This window comes from Panthera uncia (assembly GCF_023721935.1).
Source record: "Panthera uncia isolate 11264 chromosome A3 unlocalized genomic scaffold, Puncia_PCG_1.0 HiC_scaffold_11, whole genome shotgun sequence".
Taxonomy (NCBI): domain Eukaryota; kingdom Metazoa; phylum Chordata; class Mammalia; order Carnivora; family Felidae; genus Panthera; species Panthera uncia.
In genome coordinates, this window is record NW_026057578.1 from 24,951,278 (window position 1) to 24,971,183 (window position 19,906).

At 45.8% G+C, this 19,906-nt stretch overlaps 1 long non-coding RNA gene across 1 annotated transcript in view; it reads left to right on the top strand.

Annotated features, from left to right (window-relative positions):
- Nucleotides 1-19,906, top strand: part of LOC125936119 (uncharacterized) — a 35,290-nt gene that overhangs the window by 9,437 nt on the left and 5,947 nt on the right. The window contains exon 2 of the long non-coding RNA XR_007461935.1: nucleotides 7,461-7,547. This is a non-coding gene — a long non-coding RNA (uncharacterized LOC125936119). The remainder of the gene's footprint in view (nucleotides 1-7,460; nucleotides 7,548-19,906) is intronic.

Consider the following 19,906-nt stretch of genomic DNA (forward strand, 5'->3'; position numbering starts at 1 on the left):
CTTAGGTGACAGAATTCAATTCTGACATTCTTGGGGCACTTGGCTGGCTCAGTTGGTGGAGGATGTGACTCTTGATCTCAGGATTGTGAGTTTGAGCCCCACGTTGGGTGTAGAGATTACTTTTTTAAAAATTAAAATTAAAACAACAACAACAACAACAACAACAACAACAACAACAACAACAACAGAATTCTGACATTTTCTTGCAACTTTCTGAAGGAATCATAGATTTGATAGACCTAACGAAATTTGCTCTTGGCTCTGGCTGTTTCTTGTCCAAACCAAGTGATTGTTTTTCTTTAGTGACTAAGAGGATAAAGATGGGTGGCAGGGAGACAGGCATGCTGCCTGCCATCTGCACTGGCCATGCCCCTTGTGCTAATGTATGATAAACACAAGGCCTGGCCAGATGACAGTCAGTGAGGGGAAGCGCTTTAAAGGTATATGATCCTTGTTGGATAAACAGCCTGAAATGTCCGTGGCACTTTAGAAAGCCTATCTGTGCACTGGAGAAATATTTGGCATGGCTGCGGCTTTTCTAATAAGCAAGACCTTTTCTCCGTAGAAGGCTGAAGAGTCCAAGAGCCCCCAGGAGGAAAGATGAACCAGCTGAGTTGTATTATTAAAATTCATTATTATTTATGATCACAAGAGGAATGTGAGCATACTCACGGTGAGGAGTTCGTGTGCTATAACAAGATTAGGAAGCAAATGAAAGTGTTAATTCTTAACACTGAAAAGTAAATGCTCTCACCATTTTACTATATAGCCTTCTCAATTGTTTTCTATTCTTGAGTATATTTTCATAATTGAGGTCATGCTGTTAACACATTTCTGCATCCTGCCTTTTTTTGCTATTCTATACACAGCATTTCTCCATGTCACTAAAAATTATTCATAAATGTTACTTTAATGGACGGTCGTAGGATACTCTGCTTTTGGTAGAATCTGACCCCTATAATCATTAAGGCTGCTGCTCTTTTATTTTTTTCTATTATAAATAATGCCTCACTGAACATCGTTATGCATCAGTCATACCTATTTTCTTTTTTTTTTAATTTTTTTAAACATTTGTTTATTTTTGAGACAGAGAGAAACAGAGCATGAATGGGGGAGGGTCAGAGAGAGGGAGACACAGAATCTGAAACAGGGTCCAGGCTCTGAGCTGTCAGCACAGAGCCCGACGCGGGGCTCGAACTCACGGACCTTGAGATCATGACCTGAGCCGAAGTCGGCAGCTTAACCAACTGAGCCACCCAGGCACCCCCAGTCATACCTATTTTCTGATTCTAGGAACAGATTTTTCAAAATGGAATTATTGGATCAAGTAGTGGCAACGCTTACAGTTTTACCAAGTTCTGTTTCCATCAGTAGTTGAGGATGCGCATCTCACAACACCCTAACAATGGCTATGAAAATTATTGTAGAACATTTCCAAATTTATGGATGAAAATGTGATACATTGCTAACGAAAATTATTGTAGAACATTTCCAAATTTATGGATGAAAATGTGATACATTGCTAATGGCCAGTTTTGCTCCCTGAAGGGTAAGTAAATTCATGAGACTTCATGCCCAAGAAGAGAAGTGGATGCCACCCCAAAGGAGTGCATCTCCTGCCTTGGGGGCAGTGATACAGAAGCTGGCTTCTCTCACCTTCCATACTGCACTTCATCCCATTGACTTCACAGGATCCATGTCTTTTTCCTCTGTCCAGGTGGAGGTTCTCATCACTTCTTTATTTTTTTGGTCTCCCTTTAGACAGTTTATTGCAAAATATGTCATACCTGCAGACCTATACACTGCTTATTACAAAGGCCTCCTAATTGGTTTTCCTGCCTCTAAGGTTCTCCCTTCACTAACTGTCCTCTGCAGCTGGAGGATCTGACCACAACTCACCTCTGATGTAGTTTCCCTGCCCATTCTCCAGCCTCCTTTAAATGCTAACTGGATGCTCATTGCCCGACAGGAGCTATGCGAGGCTGTACATGCACACTCCAATTTCGCTTACGCTTATCTTCTGCCTCCCTGCTTTCCTTTCCAGCCACATAGAAATACTCAGAGCAGCTACATTGATTGAATGTTTCCTACGTGTCAGCTACTATGTGCAAAGTTCAAGCCGCAGTTCACAGTCCTGCTGGGTTGAGTGCTGTCATATTATCCTTTTTATCAGATGAGAAGACTGAGGCCCACAAGGATCAACTGATTTGCCCCAGTACACACAACTGGTGACTGATCCCAGAACCTATGTTTTCACTCCAGGTCACCATACTTGGTCTTCTCCAGATGGCACTGTCTTCCAGGCCTTTGCCCATATTGGTCCCTGGAATTTCTTTAGGCCTAGAGATAAACTAATCTTAAAGTCCTTGACTAACTGTTGTCACATTCTTCCACTGCCATTTATTTCTCCGGGTACCCTGGTCCTTCCAGACAATACAGGGTCCCTTGTACAGAGCCTAGACCCCATAACCCCACTGGAGCGCAGGTTTGTTTTTTAATTTTTTTTTTAAGTAGGCTCCATGCCCAACGTGAGGCTTCAACTCATGACCCTGAGATCAAAAGTCTTTACCGACTGAGCCAGCCAAGAGCCCCTGGAGCACAGTTTTAAACCCTCTGTGTAGGCTGTGAACTCCTTAGGGGCAGAGGTCTTGTTTATGGCTGGTCCTTGGGCCAGTGTCTGATGGTATCCGATGAAACAGTGCCATAGACAGTGCCATCTAGTCCATAGATGTTGGACTAGGACACAGATTGTGTCACTCTCTACCTGAAGCTCTTATGAACTCTCATACTCTGGTGGTGGGACTATAAGTAGTAGAACCACTTAGGAAACTGTATCTAAAAAAGCTAAACATATGCCTGCCCTGTAATGATACCTCCTAGGTAGCCAGTGGAGAGGAATGCTTACATCTGTTCATGAGAGACCCATACACAATTATAGGACCATTATTTACAGGAACCCAGACGAGAAAGTTCCCAAGTGATTGTCAACAGGAGAATAAGGATAAGCAAATTGTGCTATATTCCCGCAATGGAATACTACATAGCAATGACAGTGAATAAATTATTGCTATACAGACAACAGAAATTAATCTCACATAATGTTGAGTTTAGGAAGCCAGACACAAAAATAGTAGCTACTGTGTGATTCCATTTACATATACAATTTCAAAAATAAGTAAAATTAATCTGTGCTGTTATAATCAGGATAGTGGAGACCTTTAGGATGGGGGAAGGATAGTGACGAGGCTGGCCTTCCAGGAAGGTTCTGGGGGCTGGTGATAATTCTGATTCTTGATCTGCGTGCTCACCTTCACATAGGTGTGCTGCGCTTGAGAAAATTCACACTTAGGATTTGTGCTCTATATGTTGTCCCTCACTAAGAAATCAAAAAAGAAAACAACTACTTCGAAGACTCCTCTATGTCTCGGGAATAAAATTCCAACTGCCCACCAGGACCTACAAAGTCCTGTATTGACTGGCCCTTACTTGTATCTCAGACCCCCTTCCCGCCCCATCCCTCTCACCTCTTCTTTACCTGTCCCCTTAAGCTTTTCAGACCTCAGCCACACTACCCTTTCAGTGGGCTGCCACTTGGAGACCAGGGAAAGGATGTGACAGCCTGAAGGAAGGGAGCACATATGAAAGGTTTCAAATATTCCTTAGAGAGCTCTGATTTGCTGCTGGTTCTTTTTTTTTTTTTTTTCCTTTAAACAATTGACCACAAGCTACACTAAAAGAGAAGAAAAACCCAGAGATTTAGAGCTCCCTCTAAGAACATGTAAAAGACTCATCTATTAAGAGTTGCCCACTCGTAGAGTAGAAGGTTTCAGATGTCGTGCTGATGCAACTAAATGACCTGGGGCACCCAGAATTCAGTCTCCTACAGCTCCCTGACTGTCAGTTCCGATTGTATGTGGGCGAGTGGTACAAGAGACACGCTTTAGTCTGTTGCTAATTTGGGGCCAGTCATTACCTCTGAGCCTCATTTCCCCATCTGCACTGCCAGATAATAACAGTGCCTGCCTTAGGGGCCATGGGTATTAGATGAGATAGCCATATTAGGTGCTTGACATGGTTCTTAGCACAAGGCTTGTGCTTCCTTCCTTCCTTGACTCAACTCCTACTATGTGCAGAGTACTGGGGATATAGCGGTGAACAAGATAGCGAAAATCCCTGCCCCATGGAGCCACTCTTCTTGTGAGAGGACACAGACAATGGACTGGCAGTGAGCAAGTCAATAAATACTATGATAGGTGCTCTGAGGAAAAATAAGACAAAGGCATGAGGACCCACTGAGTGCTGTTTGTTTTATATAAGGTGACAAAGCCTTCTCTGAAGAGGGTATTTCCATTCCTAAGACTGTAAGAGGGTAAGAAGGAAAAAAAAAAAAAGGAAGGCGAGAAAGCTGCTAGAAGTTGTTTGAGGTAAGAGTGGGCCCCCTGGTAGGGGCACCTGGGTGGCTCAGTAGGTTAAGCGTCCGACTTCGGCTCAGGTCATGATCTCACAGTTTGTGAGTTCAAGCCCAGCGTCGGGCTCTGTGCTGACAGCTCAGAGCCTGGAGCCTGCTTCAGATTCTGTCTCTCTCTCTCTCTCTCTCTCTCTCTCTCTCTCAAAAATAAATAAACATTAAAATTAAAAAAAAAAAAAGAAAGTGGGCTCCTGATAGAGGGTAGCAGCAGCAAAGGTCCTGAGGCAGGAGTGTGCAAGGCACAGAAAGAACACCGAACTATGTGTCTGGGCAAGGGGTTCAGGGCCCTATAAATGGGGCTCCGTAGGCAGCAGTAAGGAAATTAACTTTGTTGCAGGTGAATTTCAGAGCCACTAAATAGTTTGGAGCTCAGGAGTGAAGCGATTTCCATGCCCCTGGGGTGAAGAGTATACTGGAGGAGGCAAAGGTGGGAAGCTGCCACAGCCATCTGGGAGGGAGACAATGGTGGCTCAGACCAAGGTGACAGTAGGCTGATGGTGAGGAGGGGTTGGATTCAATATATATATATATCTCATATCATATATGTACATATTATAGTTTTAAGATTTAAAAAAAATTTTAAGTAATCTCTGTACCCAACCTGGGGCTCAAACTTACAACCCCAAGGTCAAGAGATCAAGAGTCACATGCTCCACCAACTGAGCCAGTCAGGCGCCCCTCAAGACATATCTTAAAGGTGGAACCAACAGGATTTACCGATAGTTCCTTTGTAGGGTATGGGAAAGAGAAAGGTAAAGGATGATTCTAAGGTTTTGAGTCAGACAGCTGAAAGGATGCAGCAGCCATCTCCTGGGGTGGAGACAGCTGCGGGATGAACAGACACATCCTGGAGGCAAAAGCAAGAATTCAGGTTCAAGGATGTTGACTTTGGGATGCCAGTGGACAGTCATGTGGAAATATATATGTCTGGCTATGGGTTGTTAAACTCCTGAAGTGAGGTGGGACCACAGAGGATGCATATCGTTTGAAATAGTCTGAATGCGACCTATTTATGCCTTTCAGCCCCTGGTGCAGCTGAGCCTTGGCGTTGAGAGGTTGCTAATCCTCCCCCCCCCCCCCCCCCTCTGGGCCTCCCATCTGGTACACCTTCCCCAGGTGTCAGCTGTGCTGGAAACTGCTCATCCCAGGCTCAGACATGTTGTGTGACCTTAAGCCGCCTCTGGGAGGTGGAAGGGACAGGGGCTGAAACTCCCAGTGTCTCCCCTCCCTCATCCACATCCGGGCCCTAGGAGGCTCCTGCTGGTGGCTAGGGCAGAATTGGGTGCAGCTGTTTGCTTTACAACTCGGACAATTGCGCCCACCCCCTTAGTGCTCCAGGGCACAGCTCCACACCTGTTCTCCACCCTCCTGCCCAGGTGCAGAGAACAAAAGAACACCCACTCACCAAGGTTATTACCTTGAAGGGGGCGGGGAGAAAGACTGCCTTAGGGAGAGCCCTATTTGGGAAAGGGAGAAAAGCTCCGGAATTAGAAAGGTTTGCATCTGCACAGTTTAATACAGCTTTCTTTGGTAATGAGAATGTTCTATATCTACGCTGCTAGGTACGACAGCCGCCAGAACTTGTGGCTATAGACGGAACTGTGACTGGTGTGACTGATGAACTAAAGTGCCAATTTAAGTTTAAATAGCCACCTGTGCCTAGTGGTTGCCTTATTGGACAGCACAGGTTTAACAGTTGGCTCTATTATACATATATATGATGATATATAGCAAGTAACATCTGTTGAGCATACACTTTTGTGCCAGGTACATTGCATGCGTTCTCCTATTTACACCCCACTACTACTCTGTAGGAAAGGTGTTATTGTCCCTATTTTACAGATGAGGAAACTGAGGATCAGAATGGCAACATCATTTGGCCAATGCTCCAGAATAAGGAAGTGCTGAAGGCTGAAAGGGAACACCCAAAATCACATTTTCAAACCCCACTCAGATAAACCCAAAGACCCCTGCAGGCTTTGCAACTTCTAGCTCTCTACAAATGAATGGAGTGTGCAAATTGCCAAAGGAATGCAAATCAGCCTACCATTTGGGGGACAAAGCTCAGATCCTTTGGTCACACCCAGCATCTTTCGAGGCTGTGGGTGGGTGGGTGGGTGGGGGCAGGCGGAGGCTGAGTGACAAGGAGGGCCTGGGAGGAGGGGGAGTTGGGGTGGGGCCAGCCAGCTGGTGTCGGAGACTGGGGACATCAGCTGGCTGGCGGGCTGGCCGGCGGGCGGGCTGGCTCAGACAATGGGCGGGGGACCTGGTCAGAACCCTCCTCCCTCCACACCCGGCCCTCTCCCATACCCTGGCCAGCTGCCGTGGGCACCTTCTCCAATCTTGGGCAAGGCCTGTGGGGAGCAGGAGAGCCTGGGCGGCCGGTGGAGGATGCTGGAGAGGTCTATCCTGAGGGACCTAGAAGTGGCATGAGAGGCGGGAGTGGAAAACAGGAAATTAGGAGGTTCTATGGAGGTCTCCTTCGTGCCAGACTTTTTTGCTGGGGGATTTGCAAGCGTCCTCCCATTTGCTCCTCCCACAGTCCCTGTGGTAATAATAATAATGATTATTAGTAACTGTAGTGACCTGGTGGCCCAACCCGCCGCCTGTTTGGAACGGAGGCAAGGCGTTACCTCCGTTAATCCTCAGGACCACCTAGGGAACCAAGGATTTTTATTCCCTCCCTCTTCCAAAGGAGGAGCCTGAGGCTCTGAGTGGTTAAGAGACTCGTGCAGCATGGAGGACTTAGAAAACTTCCCTCTTTCATCTTAGTCTCTCACCCTTACTTTCCACTTAAAGTTTTATTTTGGGGTTTTGCAAATTATACCCCTTGCCTGCCCCACTGTTTTTTACTGTTTATGAAGTGTTTACACCTTTTAACTATTGAGAAGACCAAAGTAAGAATGTTGTTTGTGACATGTGAAACTTAATATGAAGTTCAAATTTTAGGTCTGTAAGTGAAGGGTTTTTTGTTGGTCTGTTTGTTTTAAAGTAGGCTCCACGCCCAAGCCCAAGGTGGGGCTTGAACTCAGCGGCCCTGAGATGGATGCTCTACCAAAGGAGCCAGCCAGGCACCCCAGTAAGTGAAGGGTTTGTTTTTTTTTTTTAACACAGCTGACTCTTTGTTTGCATATTGTCTATGACTAATTGCTACAACAGCAGCAGCCTATGTTTTACTATCCGTGTATAGAAAAGGTTTACCCACTCCTACCCTACCCCTTACCCTGGAGATGGCCTCAGAGAGAGGCTGGGGACCCAAACTCAGAGTCCCCTCAGGGTCCTTCTCCTGGCCCTCTCCGACCCTCGACTGCTATTGACCTTAGCAGATCCCTTTCCATCCTAGCAGGAGTGTGTTATGGTATTCATGTATTCATTCCACAAACAGATCTGGAGCACCTGCTGTGTACCAGGCACTGGTCTAGGCAGAAGTTACAAAGCAGACGTGATCCTTATCTACAGATATCAAGAGTCACCTAGCTATTCCTAAATACAAACAGTACAGAGTGCTGTGAACAGGGTGTATGGAAGTTGGAGAGCATTTGACAAGGGAGCCAGGTTAATCTGGCTATCAGGGAGATCTTCCTAGAAAAGGTGATGGTAACATTTGAGGTCTGAAAAGTTAGTGGGGTTCTAGATTATAGGTATCCCCTTTTAGACCTACCTACCAATTTCAATTCCTTTTCCTTTCCTAGGAGTCTAGATCTTGACTCAGATGAGATCCCTGACTTAGGAAGAGGGGTGTAACTAGAGAGAGGCGAGACATTCCCCTCTCCATCATGAGTTGAAGTATTGAGTCAGGCACAGAAGGGAGGCAGTCACTTTTTTTTTTTTTTTAAATGATTGCATGGTACCTTTATGTAATAATTACAACAGTTTATTCATTATGTTATTGAATGTAATTGATTCATTTGTAAACATTCAGCAAATACTTACCAAACATCTGCTATGTGCCAGGCACGGTTCTAGGTCTTAGGGATATAGCCGTAAACAAGACAGATAAAAATCCCTGCCCTTGTGGAGCTTCTGACATTCTAGTACAGGAGGCAGTAAATAATGTATTGGATGTGTTAAGTGGTGACCATCACCATGGAGAAAAATAAAGCAGGAGCAGGTGGCAGACCATTTGAAATAGGGAGATAAGAGAAGGCCTTCCTGAGAAGGTAACAGTTTGAACAGAGAGCTGAGGATCTGTGTGGGTGTCTGGGGGGAAGCATGCATTGATGGAACATCAAGACGCCTGCCATAAAATTCGAATCAATAGCATTCTCAAGTCATGAAATTCTAAGTAATAGAATTCTGGGGCTAATCAATACTTCTCTGGTGCCATAAAATTCTAATCAATAGCATTCTCTGGTTGTGAAATTCTAACTAATAAAACTCTGAAGCCATGAAATTCTAATCAATTAGGAAATCTCCCCAGGGTGCCTGGCTGGCTCAGTCAGCAGAACATGTGACCCATGAGCTTGGGGTCCTGAGTTCAATCCCCATGTTGGGTGTAGGGCTTACTTAAAAATCAATCATTCAGTCTGGAAACCTACATGTGAAAGCAGCTGGGGATCAAAAATCTTGGTGATCAGTGGGAGTTAACCAAGTGAAGGGAGGAATAATGCCTAGGAGGAGGGAACAAATAGCATGTACAAGGGTCCTGTGGCAGGAAGGTAGAGAGGTTGGGAGCTGGAACCTGCTCCTTACCCAGCCAATTGGTAAGACAAACAGTCACAAAGGTATGTGTCTCTACCTTTGAGCCATGACATCAGAGTTTCAGCAGCAGGGAAGCTGGTAAAAATACCATGCATAGATGCAATTTGTAATCTCAGGGTCCTGAGTTCAAGCCCCACATTAGCCATGGAGCTTATTTAAAAATAATAAATAAATACCTTTATGATAATTTGATATTGCTGTGATATCCAAGCATGTGACTATTTTTTCAATAATTCATTTCATATATATTTTACAAAAAGTGTCATACCCATGTTGTATCGTGTTTGTTGGATGACTTTGTATTGTACTTTATTTTGTGTGACTTGTATGAAGCCAAGTTAAACGCGTAGTGAAATGTCATTGAATTTGAAATACTGAACTTGCTTTACAATTACGTTAATCTTGTTTTATGATCGAATAAAGCTGACATTGTGGAAACACAACTTATGTACGGCCTTCAGAGTCTCAGCTCCATACTTCTTGGCTCCTCTTCTGTCCTCTTGTCTTTTCTTCCCCTCTGCATCTGCACAAACTGAGACTCTAAAAGGGTTTAACTTTTCTCAGAGCCCCCCAGGAAGCATCTGGCAGGGTAAAGTCTAGGTTACCAAGTCTCTTCATTCTTTAGTTTCTACCACCTGACAGCTGTGTGACCTTGAGCAAGTTCCTTAACCTCTCTGAGCTTGGTTTTTCCCTTTTTCAAAATGGAAAGAAATCAATCTTACCTCAGCATTCTTAAGATAAATGAATGTGTGTTTAGCATACTGACAAGCTCTCAAGGTCAGCTAAGCTCTCAAGGTTAGCTATTGCTGTTGTTGCTCTCTTGTTACTGTAATTAGTTTAACTATAATAATGATTATTATTCATAATTATTCCAGCCCAGGCCTCTTTCCCCTGCCTTTAAAGAATGGTTTGTGTCCTGAGGCCTGACTCCAAAACACAGGCTGGTTTCTATCCCCCTGTCTGAATGCCAGAAGTCTAAGCTGATTACTGGAAAGAGGAGGTGATAAAAGGGCAGGGCACACACAGGAACGAGTGCTGGGAATCTGGAGGCCAGAATGACCCAGAGCCACCTCTTTTTCTGTTTTAAGATTTGATTTGATTTTATAACTTTATTTTTTATTTTATTTTTAATGAGAGAGAGAGTGTGCGCTCAAACGGAGGGAGAGGCACAAAGAGAGAGAGAGAGAATCCCAAGCAGACTCCACACTTACAAGGGACTCTATCCCATGACCCTGGGATCATGACCTGAGCCGAAATCAAGAGTTGATGCTCTGGGAATGCAAGCTGATGCAGCCACTCTGGAAAACAGTATGGAGGTTCCTCAAAAGACTAAAAATAGAACTACCCTACGACCCAGCAATTGCACTACTAGGCATTTACCCACGGGATACAGGTGTGCTGTTTCGAAGGGACACATGCACCCCCATGTTTATAGCAGCACTATCCACGATAGCCAAAGGATGGAAAGAGCCCAAATGTCCATCGATGGATGAATGGATAAAGAAGATGTGGTATATATATACAATGGAGTATTACTCGGCAGTCAAAAAGAATGAAATCTTGCCATTTGCATCCATCTATGTGGATGGAACTGGAGGGTATTATGCTAAGTGAAATTAGAGAAAGACAAAAATCAGATGACTTCACTCATATGAGGACTTTAAGAGACAAAACAGATGAACATAAGGGGAGGGAAACAAAAATCATATAAAAACTGGGAGGGGGACAAAACAGAAGAGACTCATAAATATGGAGAACAAACTGAGGGTTGTGGGAGGGGTTGGGGGAAGGGGGATGGGCTAAATGGGTAAGGGGCACTAAGGAATCTACTCCTGAAATGATTGTTGCACTATATGCTATTTGGATGTAAATTTTAAAAAATAAAAAATAAAGTTAAAAAAAAAAAGAGTTGACGCTCAACCTACTGAATCACCCATGTGCCCCTAAAGATTTTTATCGTTAAGTGATCTCTACATGCAACGTGGGGCTTGAACTCACAACCCTGAGATCAAGAGTAGTGCGCTCCACCTACTGAGCCAGCCAGGCAACCAGGCATCTCTTCTTCTTTTTTCTTTTAATTTTAAATTCAGTTTCATTAACATACAGTGTTATATTAGTTTCAGGTGTACAATAGAGTGATTTCAATAATTCTATACATTACTCAGTGCTCATCACGATATGGTATAGGTATTCTTAATCCTCTTCTCCTGTTTCGCCCACCCCCCACCCACCTCCCTTCCAGGACCACCCCTTGGTATGTGTATATGTGTGGGCTGACTTAGCTCTTTCCGGGACCCACAAGCAAGTGTGAATGCCTGGTGACTGAGCAAGAGCCTACCTGGCTTGGGGCTGGTTGGTCCCGAGAGGAGGCTTTGGGGGTCCCAGGAGACCAAGATGAAGTTCACACAGCTGTAGAAGCATCTGCAGCCTGGGAAGGAGGTGCCACTGGTGAAGCTCAGAGATAGTGTAGAAACTGTGGCCCTGCGAGCCCCCCACACGCAGGTCAGACTCCAAGTAACGTGAGAGGCCCCTCCCTGGGCTGTGCCCACAGCTTGGAGGGAGAAAGAGACACAAGGAAGGACAGCAGAAAAGTGGTCTGAGGAACTCCTTTATTCTCTGGGAGGCAGAGGGTGCCAAGAATGTGCACTGGCTTCGAGTCCTAATGTGTTGTGGTTTCGAATTCTGAGTCCTCTGCACGTGGATGGGGAGTTCCAGCTCTGTAGCCAGACAGACGAAACACCAATATTTGGCCAGCATTATTAGCTTTGTGACTTTGGGCAAAAGCCCTGACTTATCTGAGACTCCATTTTCAAATCAGTGAGCAGGATGTATACCTACTCACTAGGGTGTGAGGACCCCAAGGGTAGAGTGGTAGACCCAGCACATGGCAAGTGCTCATCAAATCTTAGTTATTGTTATTATGGAGTTACTCAGACTTTCTGATCTGCAGTGTCCTAATCTATTGAACTGTTGGGATCAAGATAAGGTCACAGAGAAGGTAGTGAATGGTAGGGGCCTAGAGTTTCAGCTCTGAGGAAAGATCCCAGTTCTGCCTTGTGTGACCACGGGCAGGTTCCTGGACCCTCTGAGCCTCTACTTCCTTTTTTGCATAACGGGTAGGGCTTTAAAATTTGGAAATGCGTAGCCCTCAGTGGAGGGTTAGTGGGCTTCCATTGTCTTCATCCAGATGCTGCTCCCCGACTTGTGTAGGCTGACCGGTTGACCTTCTGACCAAATTTTTTTCTTTGCACAAACATCTGAAAAATGGTTATTTCCTTAATTCTGGGAATGAGATTATTCCTCCTCCCTTTTCTTGGGTGGCAAAATTGGGGGTTCAGACAGATGAAGGGACTTGTCTAATGCCACACAGACTTAACTCCTGGATCATGGACCTGAGCCTGACCTTCCTTTCTTCCTTTAGCTCTGGAAATGTTTTCTTTTTTTAATTTAATTTGATTGTTTATTTAAATTCTAGTTAACATACAGTGTAATATTGTTTTCAGGAGTGGAATGTAGTGATTCATCACTTACATATAACACCCAGTGCTCACCACGTCAGTCAAGTGCCCTTCTTAATACCCATCACCCATTTAGCCCATCCCCCACTCACCTCCCTCCATCAACACTGTTTGTTCTTATCATAGAGTCTCTTATGGTTTGTTTCCCTCTCTCTTTTTTCCCCCTTCCCATATGTTCATCTGTTTTGTTTCTTAAATTCCGTTTATTTTTTTAAATACAGAAAATCATATAAGATTATTTGCATTAAGGAATTAGCATTAAAAAAAAAAAAACAAAAAAAAACACTTCACACACCCATAAGGATGGCTATTACCCACTCCAAACAGAAACTAACAAGTGTTGCTAGGGATGTGGAATTGAAACCCTTGAGCACTGCTGATGGGAATATAAAATGGTACTATGGAAAATGGTATGGCAATTTTTCAAAAAAATTAAATGTCGAATTACCACATGATCCAGCAATCTCACTTCCAGATATATATTCAAAAGAATTAAAAGTAGGAACTCTGGGGTGCCTGCTGGCTCAGTCAGTAGAGTATGGGACTCTTGATCTTTAGGTCATGAGCCCGAGCCCCATATTGGGCATAGAAATTACTTAAAAACAACAAAAGTATGGGGCACCTGGGTAACTTGGTCGATCGGGCGTCAAGCTCTTGATTTCAGCTCAGGGTACAAGCTCACAGTTTGTGAGATCAAGCCTTGTGTCAGGCTCTGTGCTGACAGCTTGGAGCCTGCTTGGGATTCTCTCTGTCTATCTCTCTCTCTCTGCCTACCCCTCCTCTCCTTGTGCTCTCTCTAAATAAATAGATAAGTAAAAAAAAAAAAAAAAAAAAAAAAAAGGAAGTGAAAAACAATTTTAGGAAATTAAAAAAAAATCATCTGGTACCTATTTCCCCAAATAATCAAATACTGTCCTACCATTTTAATCAAGTTACCTCAGATCTTTTTTGTTTTCCTTTTCAACAAAAATGGTAAAACATGGCTTCAGTTGAAACCTTCTCTTTACTCCTCCTGTATCCCACTGCTTTTCCTGCCTCCCCATAGGGGAGTTTGGTGGTTTTCACAAAAGCTTCAGATTTTGGGTTTCCATAAATCCCACGAATGTTTTTACACTTGCACTTGTTTTTATGAGTGTACTTACATTGCACTACAGTCCTATATAATATTATTCGTGTGTTTTAAAAAATATCACATATTTCATCATATTTTTCCCACATCTTCCTGCAAATTGATTTTTTTTCCACTTAACCTTATGTTTGCAAGATCCATCCATTTCGAGTTAATTCCCTTTACCTGCTACAGAGTTTTCCATTGTATAAACAGACCACATTTCATTTGTTTGTTGTTAAAGAGAGGTATTTGCCAAGGTGAGCAAACTGTTTGCCCAAACAAATCCGTTTGCAATAATTTCCTGGGGCAAATAGTAAAGTTATTTATTGGTTTACAGTCCTATCTTTCCAGGCAAGAATTTCCTGGAACAGATCAAGTCATGTTGATATCGGGGGCTTGGTTTCTCAGTCCCTGTCAGTTGAGTAACATTGAGGAAGGTTGTCTAGGTTCTTGTATTTATCCAGTCCCCGATTGCTGGGCATTTAGGTTATTGCAAATATTTTGTTATCATATCCAGTGCTGCAATGACACCTTAACCACGTTGTGAGAGTTTCTCTGGGGTCCCCACACAGAAGCGCAATTGGTAGCTAGCAAGATGTGAGCATCCGCAATTTTCCTAGAGTCTGATGTTCTCTCTAGCCCATCTCCGTGACTCCCAGAAGAGGAAAATCTCCCTCCACAGCCACCAGAACAGACGGCAGGAACTGCCAGGGCTTTGCCCACACCGGCTGCGTGCCCACCCGCCTGCCTTCCCTTGTTCTGGCAGATTAACGGTGACCTGTGACCCTGACAGGCTGGCCACACTCCCGGCCAATTTCAGCCTGTCGAAAGGAGTCCCCAGGGGTGGTTAGGGCTTGGGGATGTGTTGGCCAGATGGGCCTGGGAGGTCTTGGGTTGGCTTATCCCAGGAGGCAGAGCAGGTGGGCAGCCCTCAGCACCCCCACCCCCATTTCCCCATCATGCATCACTGGGCTGGAGCTGGAGCCAGATGGTGGGGATGGGGCAGCCTTGCAGCTTCTGGCCGGACAAAGGAGCCTCTGTTCTGCTCCCCCACCCTGACTGGTGTGGCTGGCCTAGTCTGACTGCCAATCACTCTCAGCCCTGGCCTGCCTTGCCCTGGGCAGCCTTTCTGCCTAGAAGGTCCCTTCCCCCATCCCATTTGTGGGGGAAGTTTCCCAAGCAATGTTTCTGGAGAGCCTTGGACTTGGAAACCCACTCATTGTCCACCTGAGAGTGGGCAGGTATGACCAAGGCAGTGTTGTCCCGTGGTTATGCCAGGTCACAGATTCAAATGCGCTAATAAGATCAAGTGCAACGGGCCAGGTAGGGATTATGGCAAATTGGTGCCTGGCACTCAGTGAGCCCTCGTCAATGGTCCCTGCCATTGTTACAATGGGGGAACTGAAGCTTGGAGAGGAGGGTGCTTGCAGAAGAGTCTCATGGTTAGGGGAATAGACCTGGGAGTCAGGCCTCACCCCAATTAATTCCAGATCTGCTGCTGAGAGTGAGTTCTTGGGATCACTGAAGCTCTCATTCCTCATCTGAAACGGGGCTAATTAAATCTTTATCAGAGAAAACCTTCCTGAGGGAGAGGTAAGATAATACCTGGAAAGCATGTGGTACAGAGTTAGCCCCCAGGACATATGAGCTAATCTCATTATTATCCTGGGATCCAGAAAGAGGGTGCAGACACTGCTAGAGACAGGAAGTCCTCAGAGTGAGGAGAGGAGGAACCTAGGGCATCTGTAGTTGATTGGTTCACCTGAGATCCACCTGAGGACTTCCCCAGGTACCATGTGTAACCTTCTTGACCGACTCTGTTTCCTTATCTGTAAAATGGGTTAAATGACAGTAGGTAAATGACAGCCTCATAGGCTGTAAGGTTTAAGTCAGTTTTCACCTGGAGAGCTTATGGACCGTAGTCAATCAGTATTAGTTATTATTGGGAGGCAAGGAGTCATCTCTGACTCCCCTCATCCAGGCTAGGGTTTGGAAGGTCTCCAAGTCAGATCTGTCTTGGGGCATAGCAAAGGGGAGGAAGGAGGAAAGGCAGGCCTGGGGATCCCGGGGCCCTGGGCTCCCTTCTGGGTGCTGCCTCTATTTTGCTGGGTGATTCTAGGTTTCTGGAGAGTGGGTGATTTGACCCCCACTGTTCCTCAGGAGTCTGGTTCCAGGGTTCTCTGACCTGGGCAAGCGCATGAGGGAGGGAAGATGGGTGGGGAGGGAGCTAGCAGGGGCTAGCCACAGAGATGCAGCCAGACCGGCCCTGATGCCAGGCTGCCTCCAGGAATCCCTCCCCACGCACGGGGTCCAGGCAGGTTCCAACTGGGTCCCTGATGCCAAGTGAAGTCTATTAATATCAAAGTAATAAGGTAATTACTGTGATTTGGGAAAATTACTAGTGAATGCTTTTGAGGGAATTTTATAGCAGAGAGAAGGGTGAGTGAAACATCTGTGAGGAAAAGATGAAGGATTGTTCTGGATGGAGCATGAGGGTGTCAGGCTCGGGGCCCAGTGGGAGCTCCCACCACACTCTATAGCTTGGTACTCCTGCAGGAGTGAGTGGAAGAGACCATGTGTGTGTGTGTGTGCGCACGTGTGTGTGTGCGTGTGTGTGTGCGCGTGCGTGTGTGTGCGTGCGCGCGTGTGTGTGTGTGTGTGTGTGTGTGTGTGTGTGTGTTGCAGGTGAGGATTGGAAGAGGAACAGGGTGGAGGAGAGCCCTCGGGGGAGGGGGTGCATGTAGGATTTCCAAGCCCTAAAATTACCCTTGCAGAGTCCAGGGTGAAGGTCTACGCCTGGAGCTAGAAACCAATCTCCTTTTCATTCCCCAGCCTGTAGCCTCTGACTCTGTGAGTGAAATCCAGCCCCCCAGTCACCTCAGTTCTGAGACCTCTGCCTGGAGAAGGGTTAGGCGGACGACCCCTGAGTCAGAGAGGCTAGGAAGAGCTTAGAAGCAGAGGTTGTCAAAGTGTGACTCTTGGACCACAGTGTGGTCATCAGCTGGGAACTTGCAGACCGGCTATCTCAACCTCTGGGATGGGGCCCCGGCAATCTGTGTTTTAACAAGCCCAGAATAGCGGTGTGAGATGACAGGCAGGGCCAGACCTGGGAAATGGAGCGTGAGGACCGCTTTGAGAGGTTTTTAGGAGGTTGACTCCGTAGGAATTGATGACAGTGTGGACGTGGAAGATAGCATGGTAATAGTAGTCATAGAAGAACAACTTGGGGCACCTGGGTGGCTCAGTCGGTGAAGTGCCTGACTTTGGCTCAGGTCATGATCTCCTGGTTTGTGAGTTCAAGCCCTGTGTCGGGCTCTATGCTGAGCAGATTATGCTTCAGATCCTCTGTCCCCCTCTTTCTCTGCCTCTCCTCTGCTCATGCCACTGCTCTCTCTCAAAAATAAATGAAGTTTAAAAAAAGAAGTAAGAAGAACTGAATCGGTACTGTGCACTTATTCGATGAGACACTGTGCTAAGCACCCTTACAAAACCCGTCATGGGTAGGGACTACTGTGATCCCAGTATTTTGGTTAGGAAACTGAGGAACAGAAAGGCTAAATGCCTGAGGCCCCACAGCTAGACAGCTGTGGTGGTGGAGCCAGTCTTCAGATACTGGAATTTTGCTTCCTGTCTCATTCCAGCCTGCTTTGGTGAACCTGAGGAGGGTGGTTAGTGACCTGAGTGAGCAGTGAAGACTGCTCAGGGGAGAAATAACTTTAGGGGAGCCCAGCACTGCTTTGATTTTAAATTTACTGAGCATTTACTATGTGCATTTGCCGTGTATTGTCACATTAAAATTTTTTTTATTTATTTTTGAGTGAGAGAGAGAGAGAGAGAGAGACAGCGCGAGTGGTGGAGGGGGCAGAGAGAGGGAGACACAGAACCCGAAGCAGGCTCCAGGCTCTGAGCTATCTCACAAAGTCGGACACGGGGCTCAGACTCACAAACTGCAAGACCAAGAACTGAGCCGAAGTCGGATGCTTAACTGACTGAGCCACCTGGATGCCCCTGTATTGTCACATTTAAATGTCACTTTGTGGAGGGTGCTGGCTGGCTCAGTCAGAAGAGCATGTGACTCTTGATCTCTGGGTCGTGAGTTCAAGCCCTACATGGGGTGTAGAGATAACTTAAATAAATAAAACTTAACAAAAATAAATAGGGGTGCCTGAGTGGCTCAGTGGGTTAAGTGTCCGACTTCGGCTCGGGTCATGACCTCACGGTTTGTGAGTTCAAGTTCCGCGTCAGTCTTTGTGCTGACAGCTCAGAGCCTGGAGCCTGCTTTGGATTCTGTGCCTCCCTCTCTCTCTGCCCCTTCCCCACTCTCACTTTGCCTCTCTCTCAAAAATAAATAAACATAAAAAAATTTTTTTAAATAAATAAATAAATGTCATTCTGATCCTCTAGGTACTACAACTATCCCTATTTTACAGATGATACAATTGAGGCTCAGAAACAGGATCAGCTGCCCAAGGTCACATAGTGAGTGGCCCAAGAAAAATTTCAAGCAAGGCAGCAGGAATTTGGAATCCTAGCTCTTAATCCAGATAGGCAGACCCTAGACTTGGTGGGGACCCACCCTTACAGAGAGGTGCTTTTACTGCTTCCTGTCCATTTGGGACACCCACCCTGTGTCCCCAAGCTCCCAGGATAGGACCACGTACAGAGTATGCACAGAATGAACGTCTGTCAAGTGCCATTAATAACATTTGTCTAAATAGAACAGTCTGTGGAAACCAGAAGAAGGAATTAAAATTTAAGGAGGCTCTCCCATGTGGCAGGCACCTTATACAGGGCCATTTCATTCTCTCAGAGCCCTTTAGCCTTTTGTTTTATTATCCCCATTTTACAGATGAGGAAAGTCGGACCCAGAGAACTGATGTGTTTGAGGTCACACGATGTTAGTGGAAGAGCCAGGGTTTGAGGCCAAGTCTGCCTGACCCCCAAACGGGTTCTTTTTCTATTGGCTGGGTCAGTGACTGAGAGGTAGGGGTGCAGAGATGGGATGGGCTCAAAAAATGGTGGATGGTATAATAATGGTAACAATTATTATTATCACCCTGTGTGAAATTGATGTATAATCCTCACATGAGGAGGGGCGCCTGGGTGGTTCAGTCAGTTAAATGGCCGACTTCAGTTTAGGTCATGAGTTTGAGCCGTCTGTGGGTTCGAGCCCCACACCAGGCTCTGTGTGGACAGCTCAGAATCTGGAGCCTGCTTCTCTTTCTCTGCCCCTCCCTTGCTTACTCACTCTCACTCTCTCTCTCTCTCTCTCTCAAAAATAAATAAACATTAAAAAAATTTTTTTTAATCCTTACATGAGAAAGGGAAGAAAGTACTTGCCCCATTCTAGACTCCCATCTTTCTTCTGCCAGGGCTGGGGGCGGTCAGCCTGCCTAAGACCCTGCAGCCCTGGCTCTCTGCTGCCCTCTGCTGGCATCAGTCAGATGTGGTAGCCATGTGGAAACCATGTGGCCCCAGCATCGTTAGTTGGCCTCCAGCTCATCAACAGTGTGGTTTTTGTTTTTGCCAGTGACCAATACTGGGCTGGTGGGGAACAGGGCTAGTGAGGCTCTCTAGGGACTCTGTGGGGGGCCCAGGACTGGTGAGGCTCTTTAGGGCCTCTGGTTCCTCCCTTGTGAAATGCTAAATTTGGGACTAAAAGCTCTCAGACACGACTCTGACTCTGACTCTGACTCTGTCTTCTGCCAAGTGTGACACCTTCCTAGTTCCTCATTATCTCGAGGAAGAAAACCAAACCTGTTGCCCCGGTTCCTTTCCCTTTTACTTCTAGCCTCTGAAACCTTCTTGCTACTCACCTGAGCATTATCAAAACCCAGTTTGAACCATTATCATCCCCCCTCAAGTTTTATTTTTTTGCTGGGGGGCTAGAATTAGAGCCCCAGGACGCTTGTCTGGCTTAAGAGTAAAAACCCTCTCTTAATCCCCACTCAACAAAACACATCCAACAGCAAATGTCCTTCTCCCTGAGATGGTTGTTTAATCTTGCTCTCTCCTCTTTTGCTTGATTTCTATGTCAGGGCTCAGACCTTGGCTCATTTTTCTTCTATCTCTGTGCTCTTCCTAGGTTATCTTCCATCATCACACACT